The 18841-nt window shown below is 45.1% G+C and overlaps 1 protein-coding gene across 1 annotated transcript in view; it reads right to left on the bottom strand.

Moving 5' to 3' along the window:
• LOC126184931 (zinc finger FYVE domain-containing protein 9) overlaps positions 1-18841 on the bottom strand; it is a 412866-nt gene that overhangs the window by 313814 nt on the left and 80211 nt on the right. The window lies entirely within an intron of this gene.

Here is an 18841-nt window from a genome sequence, read left to right as displayed (position 1 = left end):
CACACACACACACACAAGAAAAACAATCATGAGAGTGGTGCAAAACTTAGTTTATAAAGGGATAGAAATGTATGTAAACTTGAAAAAACATTGTGAAAATCAAACTGCCTTCAATGAGTCCAACAAATTTCTAATCCTCGCACCAAGAGAATAGGGAACACTCAGAACAGAATTAAACATCCACAACATAAGTAGCAATGTTATATTTGGCTACGTAATTTAATGATAAATGATTTTCAAGTGCTATCTGACTGCTATAAAATTTCAAACAACATTATACTTAATGTACTGCTCTCAGAAGTGTTCTATACATTAAAAATCTGAATGCATACCAAAGCCACCTAATGGCAAGTTGTCAGTCAGTATACAGATCTGTAACTCTTTCCCAAGTGGTGTTGACATTCCTGGCGGTAAATGTTTTTCAGATGTGATAAGTCTGCACACCAGTTAAACTACTCATAAACAAAACCATTTCATAAGAAAGAGAAAATAATGTAGACAATTACAGCTCATCATCTTTACCATCAATGTTGCCCAGGATTCCTAAGAAAGCTACACATAAACTATCATTATTGTCATACTATCAGTTTAGCTTCAGAAAAACAGCATCTGGCAAACGTAATTTATAGTTTTTGGTGTAAAATTCTTTCAGGGTCAAATTGTTTTGTCTTAGGGTGCAAAAACAAACTAGGGTCAAATGCACCCATATCAAAACTGTAGAACATGAAGACAAGAGGAGTTAAAAATGACTACATGTCAATCCCAATTGATGGAATAGAAGATAGGGATGTGGAGAAAGGTCTATAAAATACACCATAGAGAAACGGAGGTCCAAAAGTAAAAATTTAATGGCCTTCGTCATATTGTTACGACAGATAAAAAGTAAAACGCGCTCAACAGCCCATACATTACTTTCTAAAACAGCCAATAACTCAGATGGCAAACACAAATGAGTACATAAGCAGTTAAAAAGAGGAGGGCAATCCATCAGGAAATGGCGGACCATCAAAAGTTGAGCACAATGTGCAGAAAGTGGTGGTGGCGTGGGGGGGGGGGGGGGGGGGGCACTGCTTAACAAATGGTGCAACCCAGTCAAAATTATCTCCTCACGGCGAGAGAGGCCGAGAGGAGGTCGTCCAAGTCACCGGGAGAGGCTTAATAACCTGCAGCTTGTTCCCATGAAGGGAGGACCTGTGCTGATGTCAAAGTGACACCACCTACTGACAGACAGCAACACAGAGGTCATCGGAGGGAATGTAAGAAATAGGAGGCTGAGTTACGAGGACTGCAGCCTTGGCTCAAGAGTGAGAAAGTGACAGCTTTCCTGGACCTGCTGCACTAAGGGATGGACGGTATACAGCACACAAAGGACTTGAAGGGCACTAAGAGAGTCTGAGCAGATGACACATTTGAAAAGCCTGTGTCGCTGGATGTACTGCATGGCCTGATACAAGACGAAGAGCTCTGCTGTAAATACTGAGCAGTGTTGCGGAAGCCGATGTCGAAAAACATCGGGCCAATGACAAAGGCACACCTAACACCACGGTCAGTCCGATCAGTGTACACAAGGTACCATTGCAAAGTTCCATGCGAAGGTCGTGAAACTGAAGGTGATAAAGTGAGGCTGGAGTAGCATCCTTACGAAGCGAATAAAGGCCAAGGTGTACATGGGCTGCTGCATGAAGCCAAGGTGGTGTAGGGTTTACACCCACCAGGAAAGTCACAGGTAGTTTGAAGTTAAGCTGCCGGAGCAAGAGCCAAAAGTGATTTCCAGCAGGTAACAGAGATGAGGGACACACCCCATACTGGCGATTAAAGGAGTCACCGAAGGAGGCGGCATACGTTGGGTGGCCACGCATGACAGACAAACAGCATGCGTATCTGCTGAGGAGAACGTCATGGCAGTAGGACAGTGGCAGGTCCTGCATACAGACTCTCAACCGGGCTAGTGTAAAAGGTGCCAGTAGCCAATTGGATGCGTTGGTGGTGGACAGTTTTGATATGCCATAAGAGCAACAAAAGTGGAGCTGCATAAACGAAACAGCCATATTCTACAGGAGGGTGGTTCAATCTGCTCCCCAGGAAGTACCACTGACGATGCACAGGACACTGAGGGACCGCATGGAGCGGGCTGCCAGGAAAGACATGTGGGAGGACCAAGAAAGTTTCCTATAGAGCATCAGCCCCAGAAATTTAATAGTTATGAATGGAAGAGCAACAGGAAAAAGATGTAAATGCGCTGGAAGAAACCAACTGCACCGTCAGAAATTCATACAAACACGTTTGTAAGTGGAAAAAGGAAAGCCATTGGCAATGCTCCACGAGTAAATACGATCGAGACATCACTGAAGACACCATTAAATGAGACAGGTCCGTGGAGAACTGCAATAGATGGCAAAATCGTGAACAAAAAGGGAGCTGGAGCGACACCCCAGGATAACAAGGCCGCCCAGCAGTGTTAGTGACGTCACACTAAGCGGCCCATAGCCGACGCAGCAGTCTACGGACACCTCCGTACAGAGCGCCTGATGCTAACGATCTTCTGTCCGTCATACAGAAAGGAGCGAACTAATCGATAATTCGAACCAAAGACCAAATTATATATATTCTTGTGAACAGCATAAAGGTTCATAACGAAATACCGATTACATATACGGGCAGGAATAGGTTCTAGAATTCCTCTGAAAAGTGTTTATCTTCAGTACCAGAATGAACATCAAATTGTCAGGTTTTCTAAGTAGAAAAGCACTTTGTTAGTAACAGACAGCAATAATGAGACTTGCAGTTGGTGATTTCTATGTGGAAAAGGAAATAAGCTGTAGAGAGATTGAAAATGGTAAGTAAAGAGAGCCTCAGCCTTTTGCTCACATTCTTACATGTAATGCACTTTGTTGTTTTTCATTTCCTTACCTTTCATAACATTTTTAATATTGTTTCAAGAAGTGTATCTTCAATAGCAGAGTGAACTTCAAATTGTCAGGCTTTTCTTAAAGGAAAGAGCAGTCCCTTAGTATCACAGTGCAAGACAGAATCTTGTGTTCAGTGATGTCTATGTTAAAAGGAGAATATTTGATATCTATCTTTTGTTTCCATTCTTTATTACTGGGGATACACTTGTAAAAATCCTTGAAAAGAGCTGTCACCATGAACATATGAGTAAATTCGCAATAGTCATGTGCTTTATGAGATAAAGCGAACTCTTGTTACCTCATTGTAAACGAAAGTTGTGAGGGTTTTGCTATGTATGACAGTGTTTAAGATGATTTACTTTCAGTGTAATAGCTTGAAAATGTTAAGTCCTGCTGTCAGTTGGCATTTGCCACCACCTGTATGCGAGTTTTAAAGCTAAATAGTGTTCTGACAATTATAAAATAGTGGCAAAGTTCCTCAATCGATTAAACTTATTCCTGCCCGTATATGTAATCGGTATTTCGTTATGAACCTTTATGCTGTTTACAAGAATATATATAATTTGGTCTTTGGTTTGAATTATCGATTAGTTTGCTCCTTTCTGTATGATGGACAGAAGATCGTTAGCATCACGCGCGTCTGTACGGAGGTGTCCGTGGACTGCTGCGTCGGCTATGGGCCGCTTAGTGTGATGTCACTAACACTGCTGGGCGGCCTTGTTATCCCGGGGGTGTCAGCTGGAGATGCCCGGCAGGCATTATAGGGTCAATGGCGATAGCAAAGAGGATGATGCTCAGAGCGGAACCTTGAGGCACACCATTTTCCTGGATAAAGGTGTCCGACAAGGCAGAGCCCACACAGACCTTGAAAATTCCGTCTGTTAAAAATTCTTCAAGGAAACGGGGCAGGCGGCCATGTAAGCCCCCACATGTATGGAGCATGCCAGTCCTCCAGCAGGTGTCGTAGGCTTTCTCCAAATGGAAAAACACAGCCGCAGTCTGCGATTTCCACAGAAAACCATTCATGACATGGGTGGACAGTGTAGCAAGACTGTCAACAGCATACACTCGAAATTCACACTGTGTAGTGGTTAGGAAATTGCAAGACTCGAGCCACCATACCAGCAAGCCATGAATTACACATTAAATCACCCTGCAAGCACAGCTTGTGAGAGAAATGGGGCAGTAACTAGAAGGAAGGTGTTTGTCCTTACCGGGCTTAGGTATGGGTATGACAGTGACTTCACGCCAGCATCTAGGAAACATGCCCTCTGCCCAGATGCAGTTGTATATATTAGGCAGAAAGTGCTTGCCCGCAAGAGAAAGGTGCTGCAATATCTGGATGCGAACATCAACTGGTCCTGGGGGTTTAGGATCAGGATGAAGTGGGAGCATGATCTAGCTCTCTCATAGTAAAGGCAGCATTGTAGCACTCTTGATTCAGAGAAGAGAACGCTGTCACCCGGAGATCACCTGGAGATGGCAATAGGGTCCATGATGACACTGTCTGCTACTGTCAAGCCAGAAATTGTGGAATGGATCTTGGTCCCATCGAGCCATCAGAGGTTGTCCCACACGACAAACTAGTGAGCGAAATCCAGCTAGCTGTTTAGCTATGCTGAAGAACATGACGACAATTTGCATGCTACTGTATATAATGAGTGCAATTTGCCATTGTAGAACGACTCTTAAAAACACGGAGAGCACGTATCCGCACATGAATTATGTCGCAAAATGCCTCAGTCCATCAAGGGACTGGGACACAGGATGGTAAAGAGGAAGTGCAAGGAATGGTACGTTCTTTGGTAGTAAGGATAACGTTTGTAAGATATTCTACCTGATCATCACAACTGGGGAAATATTGTACATCAAAAATCGCAAGGGAGGAGTAAAGCCTCCAGTCAGCCTTAGTAAGTTGCATGTAGGTGGGGTAGGAGTCAGCTTACAGACAGCACACATGGAATGGTCACTCAAGTATGTGTCAGAGAGAACGGACAACTGGAGATGATGGGCAAGCTGGGCAACGCAAAGGATAGGTCCAAGTGGGAATAGGTGTGCGTGGAGTCTGTGTTAAGGCAGAAGGGGTTAAGTTGATTGGGGAAAGTCAGCCAAGAGTGCACTTCTCGGACAGGTTCTGGGAGAACCCCGAAGGGGATGGTGCGCATTAAAGTCACCGGGTGGCAGAAAGGGGTGAGGTAGCTGCCCAATAAGCTGGAGGAAGTCTGCCCTGGTCATATCAAATGATGGAGGGATGTAGGCGGTACAAAGAGAAAAGGTCAAATGAGGAAGGGAAAGGCGAATTGCAACAGCTTGAATGTGGTTAGTAAGGAAGACAGGTTGACTATGAACGTCATTCCATATGAGCAGCATGACTCCCCCATGAGATGGAATGCCAGCCTCAGGGCGAAGGTCAAAACGGATCAGGAAGAAATGTGTGACCTCAAAGCGGTCTTGAGATGCAATTTTGTTTCCTGAAGGCAGAGAACAAGTGGATGCAGCAATTCTAAGAGCAGCTGTAAGTCCTCTTTGTCGGGTCGAAGGCCATGAACTTTCAATTAGAGGAGAGCCATGACGAAGAAGAAATGAAGGGGTGTTACCTCGGTGGCTGCCGAGTGCCAGCCTCTGAAGACTCACTGCTACAGGAGACAGATGCAGGAGTAACCTGCTCCATGACGACTACAGAAGCATCGGCATTCTCCTTCTGTTGGCCAGCTGAGTCCACAACAGAAAAACAGTTGGTGATGTGCACCGGCAATACAGAAGTCCACCAGACAAGGATCTTTTAGTCGGCAAACAAGAAGACCATTTGACTTTTTGTAGCCTTTCGGGTTGGCTGGAGGAACGTAGGAAGTCTTCACGGGAGTATTCCTTCGGTCTTTTCAGGCCTGCCAGTATTGTAGAGAAGTTTGGTGGCACGTTGCACAGCTGGAGGGGGAGATGGGGATGCTACCATGGCACTGGGCGATTTCATGACCGCGATGCTAAATTTGAGATTGCAGGTCTGCTACGGCATCTCCTTCGTGGAGCGAGATGTTGCAAGAACAGTACTGTACGTGTCAGATGGTAGAATGCAGGGTTTCCGACTAGCCAACAACTTGTGAGCGACCAGGTAAGGCACTTTCTCCTTCACCGAGATCCCCTGGACCGCCTGCTCATCGAGATACACGAGACAATTGGGGGGAGGAGATGGCACGGTCGCCATTGCAGTTGCAGCGTGGAGGAGGCGGACAATCGCCCTCGTTTGTGTCCCTATCACAGGTTACATTTGGCTGCGTGGAGGCAGGGCTCTCGAGTGTGGTTGAAATGACAACACTGGTAGCAGCACACTGGGTCCAGAATACATAGTCTCACTGTGATAACTTCATAATCTCCTTTGATCTTTGACAAAACAACCACTCTATCAAAGGTGAGAAAGAGAGCGTGTGTGGGCACTAAGGAGGCATCTCCTTTTTTCATCACCCGATAGACTTGAATTACATCCTGATAAGAGAGGTACATTTGGATTTCCCCCTCGGTCAGACGATCAAGCAGCCTAGAGTAATTAACACCACAGGAAGAATTCAGCGTTGAATGGGCCTCAACACGAACAGGATAGCCATGGAGAAGAGAAGCTGCAAGCAGTTGTTGTGCTTGAGAATAAGAAGTAGTCTCCAAAAGAAAAGTGCCATTGTGTAAACAAGAGCACGATTTCACAAGGCCAGCAACTGCATCAGCACCTTTCTGAATAATAAATGGAGTGAAGGGCTGACCGTCTTCAGTATGTGAAACTACAAGGAACCACGGTGCAGCTGGGAGGGTCTTTGAATCATTAGCCTCATTCCGTTTACATTTTGTAGCTGTGGACTGTGAAGATGATGATTGGCTCATTGTGAGAAAATTCCCCAAGATTACCATCATCTCCAATGGTGCTCTCGTTCCAAGTAGGGGGCCCCCTTCAAAAGGGGGCACACCCGCCTTAGGTGACTGTTCACACCTCAGGTCACACCTCCCAAACACCTGACGGAGGGACCAATTGGCAATTTGGGAAGGCAGCAGCTCAGGCACTCACCCCTCCATGGGCCTGGCCTGTACCAGAAGGTACTGTGAACACTACATGTCGACCTGATGCTAGGAATTACACGTTACCCAGTCACCCGCTGTGTGTCAGACACATGGGGCTGGCCTTCATGAGCGCACAGGGAGGGCGAAGAAAATGAGAAACCTCAAAGCTGAATCGGAGAAAGGACAGGAGAAACAGAACAAAGAAAGAAAAGAGGAATGAAAAACAATGGAGAGTATTCTGATACTGACTACCGAAAATGCAGAATACATTTCCAAAAACAGCCTAGACATGTTCCCCGAGGGATGGGAAAGAACAGCAAGAGGATGGGAAAGGATGCTGCAATGGCTGAGGCCCCGTGGTAGCCAAGAACAAACCTGCTAACGAGTGGTGAGCCCCCTGGGGGTCTTTCAGGGTTAAATGATAAACTGATGACCGTAAGTACTCTTTTTGATTTAACAAAAACATTTGATTCTGTGACAGGGGGTTTAATTTTGCATAAGTTGTAACATTACTGGAAAGGGGTAAAGTTCACCAATGGTCCCTTTCATTCAGCAGTGTGTAAGTAAATAACTTGGTATGCAATGCATTCTGTGCATACAGAGACAGTTATTTTGTTGTATCACCATTATGCTCTCAGTCTGTTTCCCAGACCAAATGCTCTATGGGTTCTCTCCATACACCTGAAAATGCTAGGTCATGCTCCACGTGTAGAGACTTTGTGTAGCAGAAACTTTCTCATAAAAAAAACTAATGAACAAGAAATACTATTGCTTTAAATTGTTCATGTACAATTTCTTGTTTCCTGTTTATGCCAGCCATTATAATCACTCTAAAAGCAAAATAGCAATCACCACACAAACATTTTCAAAAAATAAACACTAATGTTCAATGCACACCCTGAAGTATACACAGTAAGCGAATTTATATCATTGTTATTATTGTAATTATTATTGCTATTAGCAGCAGCAACATTAGTGTTATTTGATACACTGACAAGGCTAAACATTATGATCGTTATGTATATGAAGATAGTGATCTTGCAGCTCTCGTAGAATGAAATTACAATGAAATCCAGACCATTAGCTGTTTACAGGCACCAATAAATATCAACGGGGACAATTGAAAATGTGTGCCCCCACCAGGACTCGAACCTGGGATTTCCTGCTTACATGGCAGACGCTCTATCTGTCTGAGCCACGAGGACACAGAGGGTAGTGCGACTGCACGGACTTATCTCTGTCACGCTCTCCGTGAGACCCACACTTCCAACTTACTGTCCACACACTACACTTGTAGTCGTCCTGTCCACTATACTCATTACTCGTGGCAGTCCATCTACCAATTCCCTTAAGAGTTTAAACAATGTGAGTGCATCCACACTGAAGAAGATCATTGGCAGGTAAGCTGAAGTGTGGGTCTCAAGAGGAGCATACCAGAGATAAGTCCCTGCAGTCATACTATCCTGTGTGTCCTCGATGGCTCAGTCAAACAGAGCATCTGCCATTTAAGCAGGCGATCCCAGGTTTGAGTCCCGGTCGAGGCACATATTTTCAACTGTTCCCATTGATATTTATCAATGCCTGTAAGCAGCTAATGGTCTGAATTTCATTGTACTTTCATTCTGATCATTTGTTTAATTATGAGTTGATGCACATCTGAAATGCTATACAGCAGCGATTCCACGTGGCTTTGTTTCGACGAGTCCTTGGCACATTTCCTGACGTACACAACACGAGGTAATTATGCACAGGTTGCACAATTCCTGTAAATGATATGTTGGTGGTTTGTGGGTGTGGATCTGGTGCCTAATAATGTTCCAGATGAGTTCAAACAGGTTCTGGTTCAGATATGGTGAACTTGGTGGCCTATTGAGTTGCAGTCAGCATGTGCTCACCTGCATGAAAGTGTGGACAGTGAATGATGGGGAATGACTGCTGCTCGCTCGACTTCACCACGTTGATGCAGTGTTTCAGTACCTTTCCCTGGAGCATTGGCCTCCATATCTCCAAACTCTCCACAATTTTACTGATATTATGATTTTATGGATTTATGGCAGAGTACCAACAACATGTGTTACTGTTCAAGCTAAAACTATTGGTAAAAACTTGTTTACACCTTAACTACTCTTCAGAGGCAAGTGGTGATTGGCTATGGAGTGTGCTTCACCCTGTAAAGATGAACTGAAGGGACATCCAGTTGCATTCTGTCTTACTCTGAGCTCCTTCATGACTATGTGGGTTCACTGTTATTCTCCAAAAACCACTATAGCAAGATTCTGGCCTTGTGACATGGACAGTTATCCTGCTGGAAGATACCATCACTGATTGAGAAGACATCAGACATAAAGGGGTGCAGGTGGTCTGCAATAATGCTCATGTAGTCCACAACTGTCATGCTGTTTCAGTTACCATCACATGAGTTTCATTTGACCAGGCAACATGTTTCCATGGTCCAGTCTTTATTATCCTGTGGCTCCTGCAGTCTTAAGAGATAAGGTCTCATTTGGAACACCATGTTAATAACATGCACTGAACGGTGTACTCTGGAATACTTGACTGCACCAGCACTGTACTATGTCATCAGATCTGGCACAAACTGCTACATATCCTGCTTTACAGAGTGGGCAAGCCACCGACCTCCACATCATAAGATAAAGCACAAATGTTTAAGATGATGTCACCTACTTCTGATTTTACTGTCCATCAACCACTTCCTGTAGAAACTCATGACAACAGCGCTTTAACACCAGGCGTAGTGAGTCAGGAAGATTAAGAGTCCGCCATAGGGCAGTGAGGTTAGGACAGTCCAGGAGAATGTGGTCCACTGTCAAACGGGCACTGCAATGAAATTGGGGTGCATCCTCATGACTGAGAAAAATGACCACGAGTCAGCCAAGTATGGCCAAGGCAGAGATGACAAAGGACAATGGAGTCCTTACGAGAGGCACTCATAGAGGATCTTCACAAATTTGTGGTCTCCTTTATTGCCCGTAGTTTGATGGGCAAAGTCAGAGTATGTCATTCCATATTCCAAATCATTAGAACTTCTAGACATAATACCTATCAGTGGTCTGATGCCAGAATACTGACCTCAAGAGGCAGTTGCTGGTAGCCAATTTAGCCAGCCTATAAACAAGTTCATTCCCCAGGATCCAGACAAAGACCACCGAGTGTCCACATTGAGGGTAAAAAGGGAATCTTGGATAGTCAGGACCAAGAGATGGCGAGAGTAACACTGGTCACGATCTTGTACATACTTAAGGAGTAGCTGCATATGAGGAAGGACTCACCGGTGCAGGAACGGATATGCTCAAGAGCATGAGAGATGGCTACCAACTCTGCAGTGAAAACACTGCAACCATCCAGCAATGAACAGAGTTCATTACATCCCACATGGATATAAGCAAAGCCAGTGTGTCTGGCAACCATCGAGCCATCAGTATAGACTATTTCCGAATCACGAAACACTTGTGATAGGTCAAGACAGAGCTGTGGATTGGGAGTGCACCATGGAAGTATAAAAAGGTGGTAGAGGGGAAAGATGGAGTTCTGAAAAAAGGGACCAGATACAGGTGGCAATCATAACCCCAGACCCGGGAGGCCATTGCAGAAGGAGACGGTAGTTCGATTGCTCCAGGGAGAAGTGGATGCTTAATGCACAAGTGATCAATTACTGTTCGCACAGAACATGCTACTGTGGGACCCATGCCTCTGCTAGGTGGCTGATCACGGAGCTAGTCTAAAACTTGCCAGTTGCCAGCCGTACCCCACAATGGTGTACTGGGTCCAGCATCCATAATGTCAAAGGTATCACTGAGTCGTATGTGAGACCCACACAATCTGAACAGGACTGGATCAATGCTTTGTAGAGCTGCAGCAGAGCAGAGTGGTCTGTACCTCACTTGGTATTGCTGAGGTATCGAAGATTGTTGGGGTATGACCAACGTGTCTGCTTTAGTTGCCAAAGATGGAAGCCATGCCAACCAGGCATCAAAGACCAGTCCTGAAAAATGATGAGGTTCCAACACATTGAGGGGCTGGCCATCAAGGTACAGATCCAGATGGGGATACCTTATACAGCAATGGATAATGTAGGTCTTGGCAGCTGAAAATAGGAAGCCATGGGTGAGAGCCCAAGATTGTGTTCTGCATATTTGCTCCCTACAATCTGTGTTCAGCAATGCCCATTGAGGGTGAATAAAAATAAATGCAAAGGTCATCAGCATACAAAGGCGGTGACACTGCAGGTCCCACAGCTGGCACCAGACCATTGACAGACACTCAGAGCCCCGTTGGTACACAGTTATCCTGTGTATGGAAGGTGCTATGGGAGGTGCCAAGCTGTACGTGGAAAGTGCAACGTGAAAGTTCTGGATTAAAATTGAAAAGCAGGCCATTGAGGCCCACTCACGTAATGTGGCAAGGATTTGGTGGTGCCATGTGGCAGATCAAAAAAGACTGCAACAAGGTGTTGACATCAGGCAAAAACCGTTTGGATAGCAGACTCCAGTTGGACTAAATTACCTGCAGTAGAGCAGCCTCTTCAAAAAGCACTCTGTGTTGAAGCCAAAAAGTCCCTGGATTTAAGGATCCAATACAGTCTTTGACTCACCATTCATCCAAGGAACCTGCAGAGGGCACTGCTTAAACTGATTAGACAAGAGTTGTCCATCTGAAGAGGCAATTTACCCATTTTCAAAACTGGAAGAACGATACTTTCTCACTACTGGGAAGGGAATTCCCCCTCACTCCAAAGACAGTTGAAAAGTGCAAGTATATGACATTGGCTGGCCACTGATAAGTGTTGAATCATTTGGTTGTACACCTGGTCCAGTCCAGGAGCCGTGTTGGGGCAGAGAGTAAGGGTACTGGCTAATTCCCACTCGCTAAACACGGTGTTATAAGGTTCCAAGTGATGTGGAACGAAAGATAAAGGGAGCCAGATGGTGTTAGGAAAGATGGAATGCAGGTGGGTAGTGGATCAAAGGGGGATGAACCCAGGGAGGACGGGGGAGGTGGAGGAGGAGGAAAGGCCGCAACAGAAGTGAAGGTTGATGTTAGAGACACTGGGTGGAGATAGTTGAATTTCTGTCAGGCCTCAGAGTAGTATATATGGTCAAGAGTTTTGAATTCCTGAATCTTCCTCTCCTTTTTATAGATAGGGCAATCCAGTGACAGTGAGTGAGGAGAATGTGAGCTGGAACGGTTCACTCACTTTGTCAGTGTGGTGCAAGGACTCCCCACAAGGAGAGGATGGCCACTGTCATCACAAATACCTTTTACAACACTTTGTGAAGACATGGACAAAACAGAGACACTTTAAATGGCACATGGGATGTGGGTTATAGGGCTTCATGCTCAAATGGTAAACCTTAACCTCGACTTTTTCTGGGAGCATATCCCACTCAAAAGCCAGAATTTAAGTGCCTGTATCAATGTGATTGTCCTTAGCACCTCTCTGGACTTGCCAAATGAAATTAACACCATGCTGTGCCAGATTAGTCCTTAGTTCATCAAATTGAAGGAGGAGATCGCTATGGAAGATAATGTCCTGGGTCATATTTAAGGCTGGTGAGGAGTGATGATCACTGGGATGTCTCCTACGCAATCACAAGCAAAAAGCTCTCTGACTGGCAGAAGAGGTTTCAATCAATAGGGAACCAGATCACATCTACATCACATCACATCACGTCTACTACACCAACCTTATATTCTGTGTGTTCGAAAAAGAGCAGTTTGGTAACAGCAAAAGTCTCCCCATCTGTTCTGGAACAAACCAAGTAATGGGGAAAGGGTTTGATCTCAAGCCGATGGGCATGGCTCTCCTCTCAGGGGCTGACCAGGGAGGGTAAGGTGTAGGGAGCAGGAGTAAGAGCAGATAGAGAACTGTTCCTTTCTGATCAGGTGGCCGCGGAAGAGCAGCTAGAAGTGGGGAGCTTGGCATGCTTCATGTGCAGAGTGTCTGCCCTGGTACCATCCACTCCGATAAGAGGCTCACCACGTCGGCACCACCGAGCCGCAGCATGGGCAGTCACTCCTGGGAGATCCGATGCCCCGAAAAGAGGAGCAACCACTCCTCATCTTACACGAGATCGTGACACTCAGATACCAGAAGTGTGGTTCCTGTGTTATCAGGGGCTCAGTCACATGGGTACACAATAGCCCCACCACATGGACTGGCTACCGTACTGGTCACCTAGGGGGTGGGGTAGGGGGTTCTATGGCAGAAAACAAAGAGGGTATGACAGGGTAAGAAGGGGGGTGTACCCATGCCAGAGACACTAGGTATGGAATTCTTCCCCAAATTGTTCATCCTATGGAAACAAAGTATAAAGGGAGGTCAAGCCCAAAAAGCCAAAAAAGGAGAGTGAAAATATGAGACAGGAGAACAACATAGAGTTGCGGAACTGAGGGAATAGCCAGGTCATCCTCAAGCGAACGGGAATAGCCAGGTCATCCTCAAGTGAACGAGGGAAAAGGGGGGGGGGTTGGCAGGACAAGGAGGGGCTACGATGCGAAGGACTGGATATGGGGATGGGAAGGACTGGAGACAGGATATGGGGAGGGAAAGCAGCCAGGAGAGAAGAAAGGCTGCAATAACTCAAGGCCCCGTGCATGCCACACCACACATGTATGCACATGCACAAGAGAGCTTGGGCGGGAGGGGGGGGGGGGGGGGGAGATCATGCTGACCGCAACCAATAGGTATGTGGCCTGTTCCTCACAGCTAAAGAAACATGGTAGTTAGTTACATTACAACACAGTGCCAGATGTAGAGGAAGCGCACTGAGCCTCGTCAATTTTGCACGGCTATGTAAGCTGCACAGGCAGCTGTGTCATTACATGAGATAGTGTCCCTCACCTTCAACACCTTCTTCCAAGCTGTGTGAACTTACTTGCCCTATCACACACACTGCATCCAAGAGAGTTCCACTCAGAATGGGGTTGTGCCTGCAGCACTCTAGAAGGTATGCCGCACTCATTCTGTCCCCAATATTGAGTTGGAGAGGTAATATAATTTGACTGCAGAAACAACTTTTTCATAAAGTACAGAAGTAATCCGACAGAAGCTTTGATGCCAGTGATGTGCTGGTGTAAGCTGCAGCCAGCACACTGGTCGGCAAAGATGTTTAGCGAAGATCAATAGTAGGCACCGGATCGAGCGCACTTACCATGAGAGAGGCCAGAGAGAGACCAACAAGCAACACGCCACCAACGCCCTCATTGTCCGCCGCTCGTGGTCTCGCGGTAGAGTTCTCGCTTCCCGAGCACGGGGTCCCGGGTTCGATTCCCGGCGGGGTCAGGGATTTTCACCTGCCTCGAGATGACTGGGTGTTTGTGTTGTCCTTATCATTTCATCATCATCCAGGAAAGTGGCGAAATTGGACTGAGCAAAGGTTGGGAAATTGTACGGGTGCTGATAACCACGCAGTTGAGCGCCCCACAAACCAAACATCATCATCACACACCAACGCCCTCTCAACAACAAGTATTTAGGCTACCGCCACTGACTGGAGAGCCTCACACACTGACTCGACTCAATACTCCAGGTCGGCGTATGTCATTCATTCTCAGGGTGGTACAGTTATCGCAGGCACAGCAACCCAATTATTGCAATAGCAAGATTACTGATATTGTCTGCAAGAGGACTATTACTGGTGAGCTTGTACCACAGAACATGGACTCTATTCAAGTTAAGTAAAACCTACAGTTCATGTAAATAAAAAATCATTAATTCACATGTGCATTTGTGTTGTAGAAAGAGGACAACGGCCACCCCTAACAACACCATCTCCCTCGTTTCCTTATGGTAAAAGATTCTACAAGTGATTTGTAGGGTAAGGAGGTATTCAGATTTAGCTCAGTTCTCAGGTTGGCCAAGGGCATGCATAGATTCTTTCCTAGGTCAGTATAAAAATTTTCCAAGTGTGTGTGGTTCACTTGATCACTCCTAGTTTGTTGGTAGTGGTTGTAGTTTGCCTCTCCATTTCCTACAACCTTAGGATGCAGTGCTTTTATTTGTGCCTTCACATCAGTGCCATGGATTCCAAGGTCTTTCGACTCTTCCAGCCAGCTTTCTGCTTTTCGCCCACAAGTTTATTTCTTGAAATTCTCATGTGGCTTGGTGTCCAGCTAAATATGGTCAAGCACCATGCAGTTTGGTTAATGTATTTTTTGTAACTGTACATTCTGGCAACTCTATGTCACAGTATAAAATGATAACATTGTTGCTTTAATGTGTTTTTATGTAATGTACAGCTTGACTGGTAGTTCTGCAGTCAACAGACTGCAAACACTTGGTAGGTATTGTTGGTACACTCCACTGTATACGATTGTGTAGTCCACTCTATCTTTTACTTTAAAATCATCGGTATAAACAGTTATCCAATTGGGATACACATGATGGACTGAAAGAAAGTCATCAGAATGTTGTGGGAGCTGTTTTATTCAAGGGTCCACAATACAGATAGAGACTTACCACAAAACATGCTGCTCACCAAGGAAATAAAAAAGGTGGAAGTCTATACAAACGATCCATCTGGGGAAGTTTGAGGTAATTTCTCAAGGTCTCCAACCTTACTCCAGTTACTCTGCTAGTTCTGTGCAAGTTTACGAAGAGCCTAAGATGCTTTTGGAACAGAACCATGCGACACAGATCGTATGACATCTGATGGATCATCATTGCATAGTTTACAAGTAGCTGCTGCTGTGGGACTCATAGCAGTGCGCTGTACGATTTTGCTATGAAGCTGTTGACAAGGTTCGTGTAGGATTAACCAGCTGCCAACTTTATGTCCCTATAGTATACAGGACCTAATAGCCACATCAACAACTGTGATGTGGATTCATATGCTGTCAATCTCTGGTCAAGAATAAGAGTACGAGTTCATAAAAAATTCAGAGGATCACGCAATCAGTTCCCAGGGTAGTGCCACTGAGTTTTATCATGCAGTGGGCTCCTAGTTGACATGTGCAATACCCAAGTTACAGCTAGTGACGCTATTTACTTAATTATAGTTATTTACCTAAATAGAGCTCAGGGTTCAAAGTGTGCAGATCCCAGTGTTTATTACACAGTGTTTATATTTTCCAGATGGTTCCTTGGAGTTGACATCCAGCAATTCTCATTCATGAGGCACCACAGTATAGGCAGGAAATCACCTACATACAGTGATGGTGAGACCTTCCGACTCACATTTGATATGATGCCACTGATTGCAATGGAGAACTGTGTGAAACTTGTTTTATAGGTAGGTTACTGAGATTTGCAACTGTATGCAATCAAAACAACCACTGGAATAGAATGTTGGCAGGTAAGCATATGTTAGCACCACATGATATCACAAGCTTTCAAAACACCAAGAGAATCTACAATCACACACAACGCACCTCAATGTTGAGGAGATGCTCAGCAGATTGAACAACTGCAGAAAGAATGCTCCAGGAAAGTGTAACATCTCTGCACACTAGCTTCCCTTTAATGGTGTTGAGATGAGAACAACCTGTGGCACTGTGACACTCAGTGAAACTGAAGAAGACCGATCAGATTTTACAACAAGTGGCCATGGTCACAGTGAGGGAGCGCATTCATTTTACATGGAAAGAGCTGGACAAGAATGCACATACATTGCTATAATTCCACCTACGTATCACAAAAGCACTACCAACAAACACTTGGGTTTGGTGCACTGCAGCCCTTACACCGACACTGAGGTACAGAAATGACACACAGCTGCAAAACAGTTCAGCAAATTTGACAAACTGTCGAAACAAGGAGGCGAATAATACTACACCCATTGTAAACCAGACAAAGAAAGTAATGGAATCAGCTACAACTTTGGCCCTCACAAAATGACTGAACTTCACAGTGCCCGAGAACAATACTGAAATGGAACATTATGTGTGGCATGAAGGAACCAATTCAAGGACTACCAAAAGAAGAAGCAGAGGAGATCATGTGGGAAACCTGCAGTATCGTCAATAGGTCCTGATTTCTGAAAGCGAACATAACTGCTATGGAACAGGAAGCTCTCCAATCACTGAGACAAGATGCTGACACTATAGTTCTCCCAGCAGACAAAGGGAATGCAATGGTGCTGATTCGCAGTGGATGACAATAACCAGGAAAACCAAGGCTCTTTTGAAGAGCTCAAATCTATCAGAGGCAGTTAAGAAGTGGCTATGTCCTAGAGCAACAGTGACACCACACCTGTACGGATAGCCCAAAATCCATAAGGAAGTGGTGCCTCTGTGGCCAGTAGTCAACACCATTAACTAGCATAATTAAGGACTGGCCACATACCTCATGATGCTTCTAAGACCACTTGTGAGACACTGTGATCATCATGTGAAGAAATCAGCCAATTTCGTGAAAGTACTTAAGGACATGCAACTGCAAAGAGATGTCCTGCTCACGAGTTTTGATGTTACGTCACTATTCAAGACTCCTTGGCACTACTTACCCAACATTTTGAGCTGCAAACAGTTAAAAAATTTTAACATGCACTGAAGACCGCCTACTTCATGTGCAATGGAGTTTTATGAACAGACGGATGGAGTGGTTGTGGGATCCTAACTGGCTACCAGGATTGCAAAGCTCTACATGGAACAGTGAGTTTCAAACTGCTTACCAAACACCTAAGCACTTCTTTCGCTAGTTGACAACACTTTTGAGGTGTGGGAGCATAGCGAAAAGGTGCTGGACAAGCTTCTGGAGTACCTTACCAGCATTCATCAAAACATTGCCTTCACTGTGGAAATAGGGGAGAATGGTTGTCTACCTTTGAACATAGTAATAAAGAAGAGTGGTGGTACAATGCAGTATACAGGAAGAAGACACCACAGATCTGTACCTGAATGCAATGTGCTGCCACCATCTAGTACACAAAATGAGAAAGTGTTGCCCACCCTAGTACATAGGGCACGCATCATCTGCAATAAAGAATGCCTCTCAGCTGAACTGTAAAACTTGAAGGAAGTGTTTCACAAAAATTGGTACAGTGAAAAACAGATTAGTAGGACATTCAAGAAGAGAAAAGACACATTAAACAAGGAAGAGGAGGAAGAAGACAAGAGACTCACTCACCTTCTGTACTTGGGACCACTCTCAGCCAAAATAGTGAGGCTACTTTAAAAATCTAACATAAAAACCATCTTCCGACTACTACCTAACTTAAAAAGGTACCTACGCTCAGCAAAAGACCCAATAAAACTGAACATAATGGAATACACATCATTACCTGTGAATCTGACCACCAACATATTGAACAAACATAGTGCTGCATCTCAAAATGCTGCAAGAAGCACTTCAGTTGTGTACAACTGGGACACAGGGTGAAATCACCTATAACAGAGCATAACATGAAGACCACAGCTTTGTCTTTCAGAACACTAAGGTACTAAGCCAAGCAACAGCTTATTCCGACAGCAACATACAGGAATCCAGTGAAATAATTATTCATGAGAATCTGGTCAATAGGGACGAAGGATACCAACTGAACACAGCCTGGGAAGCCACATTAGTGGCAATACAATGATAGTGTTCCCAACACGCAAAATGCATCTCAAATGCCCAGACAGAGATGGGAATGGTGCGCCCGCTATCCTCCCCCCCCCCCCTTCCAATGCAGCCTCAACCCTCTCCCCATCCGTCAACCTCAACCCTCTCGTCACCTGTCAGCTGGACAGCGTCCAGCAGCCTGTAGCCAGGTGGGTGCGGCACAGTGCTGGTAAAAGTGTTACGACTTCCACAACATCTCAACATTTCACCAGAAAATGACAAGTATGACATTATTTGAAACATCACGGTATTTTAACACTGACATCTGGCTGGAAACCTAAGACATTTTCATCAACAGTATATCCCAAGGGAGTCTACATCCATATATACT

This window comes from Schistocerca cancellata, chromosome 4, assembly GCF_023864275.1.
Source record: "Schistocerca cancellata isolate TAMUIC-IGC-003103 chromosome 4, iqSchCanc2.1, whole genome shotgun sequence".
Taxonomy (NCBI): domain Eukaryota; kingdom Metazoa; phylum Arthropoda; class Insecta; order Orthoptera; family Acrididae; genus Schistocerca; species Schistocerca cancellata.
Note: the sequence above shows the minus strand (reverse complement) of the source record. Positions and strands in the feature narration are given on the sequence as shown.